Source organism: Oreochromis aureus, unplaced genomic scaffold (genome assembly GCF_013358895.1).
Source record: "Oreochromis aureus strain Israel breed Guangdong unplaced genomic scaffold, ZZ_aureus HiC_scaffold_59, whole genome shotgun sequence".
In the NCBI taxonomy this organism is placed as follows: domain Eukaryota; kingdom Metazoa; phylum Chordata; class Actinopteri; order Cichliformes; family Cichlidae; genus Oreochromis; species Oreochromis aureus.
The window spans coordinates 92,501-105,230 of NW_024108957.1; the positions used below are offsets into that span (position 1 = coordinate 92,501).

At 43.2% G+C, this 12,730-nt stretch overlaps 1 long non-coding RNA gene, 1 other non-coding gene and 2 pseudogenes across 2 annotated transcripts; 1 reads left to right on the plus strand and 3 right to left on the minus strand.

Moving 5' to 3' along the window:
* The first annotated feature begins 338 nt into the window (after positions 1–338).
* On the plus strand, positions 339–1,634 carry LOC120437122. The gene is made up of 3 exons (XR_005610838.1): positions 339–474; positions 1,306–1,354; positions 1,523–1,634. It is a non-coding gene; the product is annotated as an uncharacterized LOC120437122 (long non-coding RNA).
* A 5,966-nt stretch (positions 1,635–7,600) lies between these two features.
* LOC120437161 lies at positions 7,601–7,806 on the minus strand (annotated as a pseudogene).
* A 180-nt stretch (positions 7,807–7,986) lies between these two features.
* Positions 7,987–8,099, minus strand: LOC120437261. The gene has a single exon (XR_005610961.1). It is a non-coding gene; the product is annotated as a U5 spliceosomal RNA (small nuclear RNA).
* Positions 8,100–8,888: 789 nt separating this feature from the next.
* On the minus strand, positions 8,889–9,060 carry LOC120437150 (annotated as a pseudogene).
* Between the last annotated feature and the right edge of the window lie 3,670 nt (positions 9,061–12,730).

The following is a 12,730-nucleotide window of genomic DNA, read 5'->3' on the forward strand; positions in this document are numbered from 1 at the left end:
ATCGTAACATATTATTTTCCAAATCAATGTCATACCTTTATTTCATCACACCTCAATAAAACATTCTACAGAAAAAAAGAAAAAAAAAAGAAAGGTTAAACAACCGTAAAGTCCCACCAATTACACTGTAAAATGTAATATTGTGTTTAATTAAAAATATTAAATAGGCTGAACTCAATTTTTATCAATTTGTTATTAGAACTCAATTTAAATAAGTTACCAGTACTTTTTATGCAAAAATGCTGATCAACTCGATTAATTTGAGTTGTCCTAACTTAGAAAAACTAAGTAAGCTGGAAGTTTTGCTTCTCAGGGCGGAAGGATGAAAGATGTGTTTTGAAAATGCCACGTGACTACCGTTCTCCTCCCTCCCGGATCAGTCCGCATGTTCATGGCGCCAGCATTTGTTATGGAATATATTGAGCAAACCTGGAGATATTATTGTTGTCATTGCTGTGGATCTTTACTGACTTGGTGAGTAAATGTTTACTCGTATTCAAACTGATTTGTGGCTTCTCTTAGTTTAGCACCAGGTTTATAATCTTGCTAGCTAGTTAGTGTTAGCCTAAGCGTTGCTGCTGCCGCTGTGCTCATGTTACTTAAAAATTAACACCACAGCCTTAAAACCTTACATAAAACTATGTCGGTGAATTTTTTTGTTGATTGTTTGAAATAAATAAGTGAGATAAGAGCCCAGACAAAATTCTTTGGGAGGTGCAGCCGTTAGGGGTGGGGTGGGTGTGGGGTGAATATCAGACTCTCCGAACGTGAAACACTTTTTGCAAATATGTGATATTTTGATAAATTAAGTAGATATTTGAGCATTACTCAGCTACATTCTCGCCTGAAAATATCTTAAAGGTTATTTTGTGACCCAGAAAGGGTAGTCTGGGGAAAAGGAGGATCGCATTTGTCGGCCACGGTTGTCGGAGCCTGTGCGTACTTGTAAGCGCGGCAATGGCGGAGGAGCCACTGAAAAAACTTATTACTTTTTCTGGGTCACAAAATAAACTTTTAAGATATTTTCAGGCGAGAATGTAGCTGTGTAAATTTCAAATATCTGCTCGATTTATCAAGACATCACATATTTGCAAAAATGCTCCAACGTTTTCGGAGACGTCTATTTTTTCATGCTTTGTGGCAGCTTTAGAACATCTGTGGCATCTATTAATGTCAAATCTAGCCTTTATTTAACAACATAAGCGAACTCTATGTTACAATGATTGCACAGCCATTAAGGATCAAATCAGTTTCTAAAAAATGTTCTGTTTTTTCTCCCTCTGCTTGCTTCTTACTGTCTTTGAGGCTCGGGACCAGCACTCCTGCTGTTGGACAGAAAGACATCAACTCAGTGGTAAGTGTTTTGGTTTTCCAATATATTAGTAACTGTCAGTGACATTTATATTAACCAGGCCGAACTTTAATCATACTTTAGATCAGCCTGTTTTACTTATTGTTTTATTTGTGCTTTGGTGTGGGGAAGTTGTTTCTTTACTGATCTTTTCCTGTCTTCTGTTATTAGACTTGAGATGTGACTGCACGATGCTGTTGCTTCGACTCCAGTTAATTCTACAAGACACGCTGTGTAAGTAAACAAACAACAACAGTTTGGTCTGCATTTCTTGAAAGATCACATCCCCCAAACTTAGTTTAGAGGGTCTACACTGTATATAGTGAAGTCTGCAAGTTTTCTAACAGCAAAATTTGTTTTGTGCCCAAATCATTTTGCACATCATTAGAATGAAAGTTATTGCCCATGTTTGCATAGCACTTTTTAAAAGTTATTCTTTCATGACAATATTGTGTGTTGGTCACAGCTATCCAGACTGACAATTGGGACATTGAATGTCACCTCTCCGGCGGGAGGGGGAGCCTGAGATTGTCTAAATTGGAGTCTGTTTTATACCAAATGCAGAAAAAATGTTTTAAGAAAGCAATTAAGTTCATGTTCCAAAAATATGATTGTTTGCTTGCAGGACACCAGGAGAGATGAGTCCTCCGTCACAGATGGTGTGGTCAGTGAAGGTGGTCACCTGCAGGTTCAAGCTCATTGCATCTCCAACCCACATCCACTGCAACTGTACTTAAGGGAAGTTAAAGACTTTCTTCTGCACTTACATTTGGATCACCTCGATCCATGACAGTCATTCAGGCAGTAATGCCTGGACTGGAAACAAGCCATCCTTAAAATATTACAACATTCCAGCTCCTGTGTTGGAATGAAAACGAATGTGTTGTTTAAATTAGAGACTGCACTTGTGACAGAACAATAAATATTTTATGTTGATTATATAAGTAATGTAAGTACAAAACAAACTTGTGGTAGGCCTAAACTTAGTTTCAGAATAATTACATCTAAGACTTTGTTTCGTTGTAAGATTATAACAGTGATGGCAATATCATTTTTATTCAGCAGAACAGTGTCCAGTATGTTGGCTGTTGTACTTTGTTGTGTTTGAAAATAAAAGTTGTGCTCATTTTTTAACATCATTACAAAAGTGTTGTTAATTATTTTAATGATATTCATGGTACCACAAATTGTTTTTTCATTTAGTTGAACTTGAAATGTTTGTCAGTAGGTAAACAATTAGTATTGTCAGAAAGTCAGAAATATCAAGTTATTCTTAATACTGCAGACTTGCAATGTATAAGTTGTCCTAACAGTCATCCTAAGTAAGCTTTACTTAGTTTTTTTGAGGCAACGAGTTTCCATAATTTTTTGAGTTCTGGGAACTAACACGGCTGTGTACATTTTGAGTACAGTGTACTCAAAATGAGTAAGTTGTCCTAACTTGGTCATCTTACGTAAACTTGATCCAATTTTTTGAGTTCTGGGAACAAATGAGCTTGTACAGAGTACTCAAAATAAATACGTTGTCCTAACTTAGTCATTTTTAGCTAAGCTTTACTCAATTTTTTTGAGGCAACGAGTTTCCATAATTTTTTTGAGTTCTGGGAACTAATTAGATTTTACAGTGTAAAAGACCAAAACCAAAATAACAATCACGTTTCTATTATCTCACTCCTTATCACTTACCACCTTTTCTTTTTTGGTGGTTTTAAAAAGATGATTTTCCACCTGTCCTTAATTGTGTCGCTTCCCCACCTTTCTAATTCATGCCAGTATATACTTTGAAATTCTTTCTCTATTGCCTTAACTGTTCCTATCTCTCTCCATTTATACACTCCAGTTATATGTCCCTGCCTCGCTTTCCATAATTTAAGTTTTACAATTGATATCAACATACAAATTATTTTATTTTGTTCTTTTCCCACCCCTTTAACCCCAAACGAAGTGATCTCATCATATGTCACATTCTCCAAACAGTTATAACTCTCTTTTACCCCATCCCAAACCTTTTTGCATATTCACATCCCCATAATACATGTTCAATAGTTTCATCTTCCATACAATTTTCCCTTGGACATACTTTTTTGCTTCCCAGGTTGTGGGCGACATCGTGACCCTAACTGGTAGCCTTCTCTATGCAAGTGCAACCAATTAAAATCTTTAAGCCCGTTCTTAAAACTCTTGTCCTGGGCCTGTAACCACACTTCAGAGTTCACCATTACAGGATTGACATTGAGTTTCTGTACCAGTTTCCTATATAATACCTTGTGATTTATCACTGTATCCTCTTCTTTGCATTCCTTATATCTCCTCCCCACTTTACCATTTTCTGGAAATACTCCGGCCTACTCTCAGCTTTAGGGCCTTTATTATCCCACCCTATTAGAAACCGGTATGGTATAGACAGCCAAAACCATATCAGGATTTGGCATTTGTGTATATATGTCTTTTTCAGGAGTATGCATACATTGCTGTAGAATATTGAGTCAAGCTTCAGAGGAACGTTTGGCACATCCCTCCCACCTTCTGATATTTCCTGATACATTTGCGCCCTTTTTACATATTCATAGCCCCCATATAAACTTAAATATTCCCTCGTTAGTTGAGCTCTATACTTGTGCGGCATCGAAAACATAGGCCAAATGTAGCAGCTTTGGCAATACTGCCTTTTACGACCAACACTTTCCTGAGACAGAAAGTTTTCTTGTCTTCCATAATCCCAGTTTTTTTCCACAACCGCCATCTTCTTTTTCCAATTGTACAGTGCATCCCCTCCCTGCTCCCAAACGATATTCCTAAAACGTCCATAGGACCTTCACACAACATAAAATCACAAATCTTGTCCTTCCTCCTCCCACTTCCCAAGGTATTTGTACCTAGTCTTCTGCTTATTTATTCTCGATCCAGTTGCTTTTTCATAATCATATAGAATGTCTATCACTCCCCTTAAGCTTTCATCATCTGCCAAATATAATATTGTGTCATCCGCCAGACAGATATTTTAAACTCTCACCCCGGGCAGCGTTATCCCTTTAACAACGTAACTCCCCTTATTGCACAAGCCAAGGGTTCTGCATGATAAAACAAACAGCACCACAGAGAGCGGGCACCCTTGCCGCAATCCCCTTGTTTTCTGCACTTTACCCGTTAAATGCCCGTTTATTTTGATTTTTGAATTTATGCCCTTGTATAAGACCTTTACCCATTTTATAATGACCCCACCTAGTCCCAGCCCCTCCATAACCTTCCACAAAAAGGGGTGATCTACTCTGTCGAAAGCTTTCTGCTGGTCAAGGCTCACACATATTGCAGCAATGTTTCTCTCCTTTACATATGTGAGTACATCCCTGTGTAGATGTAAGTTCCATGTGATTTGCCTCCCCTGTACCCCACAAGTTTGGTCCATTTCCACTATGTGTGACATGACTCCTGCTAGCCTATTCGCCAAAATCTTGCTCAATATTTTATAGTCCACGCACAGCATAGTTAGTGGCCTGTAATTGTCTAAATGCTTCGGATTTCCTTTCTTAAACAGAATAGTCACCACTCCCTGCTTTCATGCTTTCCCACATCTCTCCTCCTCCATGATTTCCTTAAAACCTCCAGGAGGTGGGTCCCCACCATATCCCAAAAAACCATGTAAAATTCTTTTGTTAAACCATCTATGCCAGGCACCTTACCGGCCTTCATTGTCTTAACCACATTATACGCCTCCCCTACCGTCATTTCCCCCCCCAGCTTGTCATTTTCTTCTTCGGGTAACCTCCTCCTTAAAGATCTTATAAAACTCTCCCCCTTCCCCTCATCCAAGCTCTCCTTTGTAAACAAATTACCATAATATTCTTCCACCGTTCTTAACAATTCATCTTTCCCCCTTATCACCTTTCCATCCCTCTCCAGTTCCGTTATCACCGCCCTCTTATCCCTAGTCTTCATTTTGTTAAAAAGTATGAGGAGCATTTCTCATTCTCCTCATACTCTTCCTGTTTTAATTTATATAATACGGCTCTCGCTTTCCTCTCAAGTAGTTCCTCCTGTCTTATTTTTAAATTTTCCAAGTACCCTTCCTTTTGAACCTCCTTTCCCCTATTTTCCATAACATAGATTTTTTCTATCTCCTTCTGTATTGTATCGAACTCTTTCTTTCGAACTTTTGACCTCTCTGTACAATATTCAACCGTAAACTTTTTGATTTTTTTCTTTATGTCCTCCCACCAAGCCACATTGTTACTGTATAAACTTTTCATCTCGGCCCATATCGGGAAAATTTTCATGAAACCCTCCCTATAGGCTTTCTCTGCGAGGACATCATTATTAAACTTCCAGTACCCTTTTCCAAAATCCGGCCCTGCTATCTCGAGCTCCACATCAACTGCTTGATGATCTGTGAAAAGGACCGGTATTGTTTTTCCTTCTATTATTTTGCACTCTTTCCCTACTAAAATGTAATTTAACCTACTCTTCGCCCCCCTTGTGTTCTTCCAAGTATACCCCACTTGCTTTCCCAGTAGCTTCCCCATTACGTCAATTAAACCATATTTTTTAATGAAGGTCCTAAAAGGGAGGGAAAACTTTTCCCTTTCCAAGGAGCAATTAAAGTCCCCTCCCACAATAATATCTTTTCTAGTCAAAAAACAAGTATCCATTTTTTGGAAAAGGTCCTTACGAGCCCAGGCTCCACTTGTGCATATACATTTATTATCCGGCATTGAGTCCTGCTTTTATCGATATCCACCACCATTACCCTTCCTTGTGTTACAGTAAAGCTCTCAATTATCCGGATATCTTTATCCCCACATAACACCCCAACTCCAGACCCATGTACCCCCCCAATGCTCCAAGAAGCTTCCCCTCCCCTCCATTCCTCAGTAAACAAAGCAACATCCCCCTCATCTCTCAGGTGAACTTCCTGAACCAAACAAACATCAGAATTATGACACAATAAAAATTCATAAACAATTTTCCTCTTTCGGGCATTTTTTAGCCCCCTAACATTCAGGGTAATTATCCGTAGTTTTCCCATACCATAAACAAAAAGCAAGTGGAGCACTAGGACAAGAAAGAAAATAAAGAAAAAAAAAGTAATGAGTCTCATAATTTATTTTACCTCCCCTCTTGGGTTCACTAATTGTCCATATTGGCATGTGACAGAAGGTCTTTTATGAAAGAGTCCTCTGACTGTTCTTCGCTCTCACCTTCCTCTTCCTTATCTCCATCACTTGTCACGTCACTTAGGGGGGTATGCATGCACTCAGTCTGTGTTCCCCTCCACGCATACCCCTCAACATTTACACCTTCCTCCAAAACCTCCTCCCTAATATCCTGGTCTCTTTGCTCACCATGTTCAGGAAAGGCGGCTGGACTCACCTTTCTCCTCCTTTTAGCAGACTTTCTCCGTGGCTTTCCGACCACTTCCCAACCTTTTGGGGTTCCTCCCCTGCTGTACTTTCTCACCATCTTGCTCATGGCTCCTCTCTCCCTCCTCCTCACTTCGCCTCCGTCCCTCCTCCACTCCTTCTACTTTGTCCTCATTAGCCTGATTTCCAGCAGCTGGTGGTGGCTCCTGAGGCCTTGCTCCTTCACCAGAGTCTGTTTCCTCTTCGCTACGTTTTTCCCCAATAAGTCCAGTCTTTACCACGGTAGAATAAGGCCGTGGCTTAGTACAGTCTCTCGCCATATGCTCTTCCGAATCACATAAATGGCATCTCCTGGGCTCCTTGCAGTCCCTCGTAATGTGTCCAAGCTTGCCACAACTCCTACACCTCACCTGGTCGCATTGTTCCGCATTATGTCCAACACTCCCGCATTTCCTACATGCTTGGGGCTGCCCTCATGTAAACAAGGAAGCCTCTATCCGCTCCAATAGAAAAACAGCAGGTGGGTGACAATATCCATCTTCGCTATTCATATCCGCACTCAGTTTAATGCGAAATTGTCTCTTTCCGGTCCATATGCCCAGACCGTCCTTTATCTTTCGTACTCCTGGGAGAACAGTAACATATCTCCCGAGAAAGTACCTGATAGTCTCTTCCGTGACCCATGGGTTATACATATGTATCGTTAAAATTCTGTAATCATTGCGATACAAAGGGGTCACCATATATCTCGCAGTTCTCTATCTTCTTCCACAATACACTTCCTTCTCACTTCTTCCGCATATTCTCCTGTAGTGAATGTCACATCATAGTGCTTACTTGCGGTGCTCTGTTGTAGGCAGAATATTTCCTCGGCTGTATCTTCAGGGCTTCAAAAGGATTCTCCGTCCAAAAGTTATCCTGTCATGAAATTGAGTATCTTTCTCCATGAGTTCAAATCTCAGCGTATTCCTCGCTCCAGAAGTCCTTGCGTCCCTCTCGGAAAAGATGGCCGACGACGCCGCCATCTCTCTTTGCTTCCGCCTCTTCTGATAAGAACAGATACTACACTTGATCTTAGCCAAAAGGCCGAGAAGCGATGGCCTGCTACGGGTTCCTGGCTGAGCCGCCTTCTCGGGACACTTCTTCGCCAGGACGGTGCTCACAGGAGGCAGCCGCTTCAAATCTCCGCCCACCCACAGTACCTCAGAAGCCTGCGGAGCTCCCTGGAATTGCGCTGCTTTCTTCTGTTATTTCTTTTTGAACAACGAGGAGAGGGCCCAGCCAGACGGCAGACCCTGCCAAAAATAGGTGCAACTCCTTAGCACTGCTCTCCACGGAAGTCTTTAGTAAAGGCGAAAAGACTTGTGCGTTCTGAAGAGAAGCCAGAGTGTGTGTTTCGTTTGCCTCGCAGGAAGCCGCAGTGACTGCTCGTCCCGGCTTCCCAAGTCCACGGTAGGCCCTGTTTGCTTGGCTGAAGCGGCAGATCTCAGGCCCGCGTGCTCTGCTCCAGAGCTCCACTTTGACAGGAAAGGGGTGACTGGAGAGGATCGTTCATGCTTCAGGCTGCTTTCTGGCCCTGGGCTTGGCAGACCTTCATTTCTTTGGCTTGTACGTTATGAAGAGAAGGCAGAGTGTGTGTTTCTTTCACCTCGTCACGGTAGGCCCTATTTGCTTGGCCAGATCGCCACTTTGACAGGAAAGGGGTGACTGGAGAGGACGTTCATGCTTCAGGCTGCTTTCTGGCCCTGGGCTTGGCAGACCTTCATTTCTTTGGTTTGTACGTTATGAAGAGAAGCCAGAGTGTGTGTTTCTTTCGCCTCGTCACGGTAGGCCCTGTTTGCTTGGCCAGATCTCCACTTTGACAGGAAAGGGGTGACTGGAGAGGACGTTCATGCTTCAGGCTGCTTTCTGGCCCTGGGCTTGGCAGACCTTCATTTCTTTGGTTTGTATGCGTTATGAAGAGAAGCCAGAGTGTGTGTTTCTTTCGCCTCGTCACGGTAGGCCCTGTTTGCTTGGCTGAAGCGGCATTTCTCAGGCCGCGCCTGCTCTGCTCTGCTCCAGAGCTCCACTTTGACAGGAGAGGCGTGACTGGAGAGGATGTTCGCGGCTTCAGGCTGCTTTCTGGCTCTTCTCTGGCAGATGTTAATTTGTTTGGCATTCTTGCTTTTGCACAAGCTCAGCAAAGGGGCACCGCTCCGGAGGCGCTGCAATACTGGTCGATGCGTGGAGCGAACGGAGCGAGCCCCTTATTCAGCTCCCTGTTCTAAAAATGGGTTTAATACGTTGCCCCCGAATCGGGGGCGTATCAGATATTAAACTGATAAGAACAGATTTTTTCTTTCGAAAAGTTTTATTGACACTCAAACATAGAAACCAAACACAGTCATCTCATAAGATTCAAATTCCACCCAGTTTAAAAGATTACTTTTTATTTCTTCCCACCCTTCCTTAAAAGAAAGTGCAGTGGAGCAATAAAAACAATTTGTAAAAGCCGTCCCGTCTCTTCACAAGCTCCTGGTGCTCAGGGGCATCCTCACCACTTTGCTCCTTCCCACCTGCCTCTCCCGGAGAGCCAGGCCGTTGCTGCTTTGACCTCCTGTGTGTGTGGCAACGGCTCCCGTCCGAATGGGCACAGAGGCGATCCTTCTTTGTGGCTGCTCCCACGGCTTGCTGCTTGCAGCACAGATCTCTTTATTGTTGCTGCCGCCATTCGGAGAGCAGTCACGGGGATCTGCATGTGCTTGCTTACCAGCAAGTTTCTGGAGGTCCAAATGGCGTCTTTGATGGCAGCGAGAGTCAGCCACTGCTTCTCAAAGTCTTTCCTTTGTGCCTTTGCTCCCTGGCTCACCCCATAGAGCACTAACTGTGCTGTTAGGACCTCCCTTGCTGGTAAGCACGGGAATTGCGAGGAGCCGGCCATTGCCCACAGGTTCACGGCAGCGCTGCACTCCCAGAGCAAGTGCCTCACCGACTCAGGCGCGCCACAACCAGGCCGGGGACACATGGCTGTTGCAGACATGCCCGAGAGTGCATCACGGACCTGACTGGGAGGATCCCATGAGCCACCATCCAGGACACATCCCGGAGCCTATGCGAAAAGAACGGGACGGCTCACCAATCGCCACACATCTGTGGCTTCACCAATCGAGAGGTCACAAGACTGGAGTCACAGCTTCTCGCTCCTGCACAACAGAAATGAGAGACCGGTGTTTAGTTAAAATGTTTAAGTCTTCGTTTTCCAAGTTAAAGGAGACTAAAAGGACTTTAGCTCAGCATAGGCCGGGGAGACTAAAGGAGACAGGCACTTTTAAATCCACCGGTATCAATTTTCTCTGTCTTAAGTAGCTCCCAGCCCAAAATCTAACCCATGCCTGCGTTTTGGGGTTACTAGATCGGGCCGTGGCCTGCCTCAGGTGGCTGCTCGTGTAGAGACTTCCTACAAACAGATACAGGTCTGGAACCCCTTTCCTCCATTCTCCTTCATTTTCTTCATTGTCTCCCTTCTAAGTCTCTCCCATTTAGAACCCCATAAGAAGTAGAAAATGGCTCGCTTCAGTTCTAAGAGCACTTTTCTGGGAGGGATAAAGACTGAGCTGACTAAGAGAAGTCGGGGTAAAATCACTGCCTTGATGATTAACACCTTGCCCTCCAAGGTCAGCGTTCTCAGTCCCCAGTAACCCAGCTGTTGCTTCACTTTCCTATAATTACCGACCAATTTGTCTTGCCACCTCCTTCCTTATCAAACCTGATCCCTAAAATCCTCTGGTCGTTTTGTGTCAGATTCATCTCAAGCCCAGTCAAACCTGTAGCCTCCCATGGTCCATAAAATTGTACCTGAGTCTTGTTCTTATTAAGCTTGGAAGCCGAGGCCTTCCCGAACCAGTCAGTCGCTTCAAAGGTCCTTTTCACGAAGACAGATCTGTACACAAAATATTGATATCGTCCATGTACAGGACACATTTTGCTACTTGTCCGCCACTCCCTGGTACTTCCAAACCCTTTATCCCTTTGTCTCTTCTCAAGATCTGCGCTAGTGGTTCTACGCCGATAACATAAAGAAGTGCAGATAGGGGACACCCCTGACGAACACCGCAGTGTAAGTCCACCGCCCCCAGTCAAGATCCCATTAATGACAAATCTACTACTGATCCCATTATACAACAGTTTCACCCAAGAAATAAACTGCTCTGAAACCCCATTTTCTGCAGCACTCTAAAGAGATACTGATGCGAGATCCGATCAAAGGCTTTCTCAAAATCCAAGTTTAAGACAATTAGCGAATGTTTCTATCCTCAGCAAAACAAATGGTGTCCCTGATCAATACGAGGCTATCAGTGATCTTCCTATCCTTAACAGCACAGGCTTGATCCGGGTGAATTATCTGGCTTAGCACAGGGCGTATCCGTGCTGCTAAAGTTTGCTAAAAACTTGCAGTCGCAATTTAGGAGCGCAATTGGTCTCCAATTTTTCAGGTCGGTCTTGTCCTTACCTTTGTGAGCAAGAGTGACTACCCTATTCTAAAACTGTCCGGCAGCCTGTCAAGTTGGCTAAAATCTATAAAAACAGAAAGTAGGTCCACGGCCAAAATGTCCCAGAAAGTCCGGTAGAATTCCCACGGGAGTCCATCCATCCCTGGGGACTTCCGTTCTTAAAACTCTTAAGACACTGATTGAGCTCAGTCAATGTAAAGCCTTGGCTCAATAAACCACTGTCTTCAACAGTCTTGTCGATAAACTCCAAGGTTTGTGCAATAATCTCTTCATTAACATTTTTTTCCCATATAACTCTTTATAATAATCTTCGATCACTTGCATGATCTCCTCGGTGGTCTCAACTTTTGCCCGGCTTTGTTTGTTAGTCGTGCAACGAAGCCAGATTTGCTCATAATTTTCTTGAAGAAATATCTTGTGCATTTTTCACCTTCATCTCTCTCTTTCTCCCTACTTCTTAAAATAACCCCCTACTTTTTATATCCGCAATTATCTGCATTTTCTCCTTGACCTCTTTTATTTCGTCATTAAAATCCATCCCCAATTGGTTTAAACGATAGTACCTCTGTAGTCTTTTCTGCAGCCCCATCCTGCGCCTATTCTCAGCAGCCTTCTTCCTTTTCCCGGCCTGTTTAAAAAAAGCTGTGTCCTTTCTTTAACCGTTTCCCACCACTCTGCACGTGTTTCATAAAAATCCTGGAGGGTCTGCCACTCACGATACCGCTCCTTATACTGGCCGATCAAATTTTGGTCCTCAAGCAAGGAGCAGTTAAGTCTCCACAGTCCTCTCCCCATCGTCACACACGATGCCAAAGTGATAGTGCTGGACAGCATCATGTGATCAGAAAAGAAAACGGGTATCAATCTAGCATCAGTTGGCAAGACATCTCTCACAAACAAATAGTCAATGCGAGAGGCCCTAGAGCCATCCCCACTAAACCAGGTGAAGCCCTCCTCCCTGGGGTGTATTACTGCAAAACAGTCTGTTAGTTTAAAATCTCTAACCATCCCCTGTAATAAGAGTGACGTCTTGTCCACTTTAAAATCTTGCCTGGCTCGTTTCCTATCCTTTCTACTTAGGACACAGTTAAAATCCCCCAAATACTAAAGGCACCTTTCCCAACAAATGGGGCTGCAGCTCCTCTAAAGGTCATATCTTTCATGTTTATCATTAAACCCATAAACATTCAAGAGGTTAAAATCCTTGTCCATATAACTCAAATTAACTACAAGTGCTCTTCCTTCCCTCACCACAGTGCTCCCCTTTACCAGCACAAAGGGTTTTTTACCAAAACGGCTACTCCATCATTCTTATTCCCATTTGATCCACTCCATATTGATGGTTGTGGCCACATGTCCTGCCACTGGTTATAAGCTTTTAAAAGGGTATTGCACATTCCTGAAGTAAGATCACATCCGACGTTACAGTATTTAGAAAGGATAACACACTCTGGGCTCTCATTTTGGTCCTAACACTTCTAACATTTATAGTTGAGAAGGTAAGAGCCATAAGGGTAAGACAAAAGGCAAAC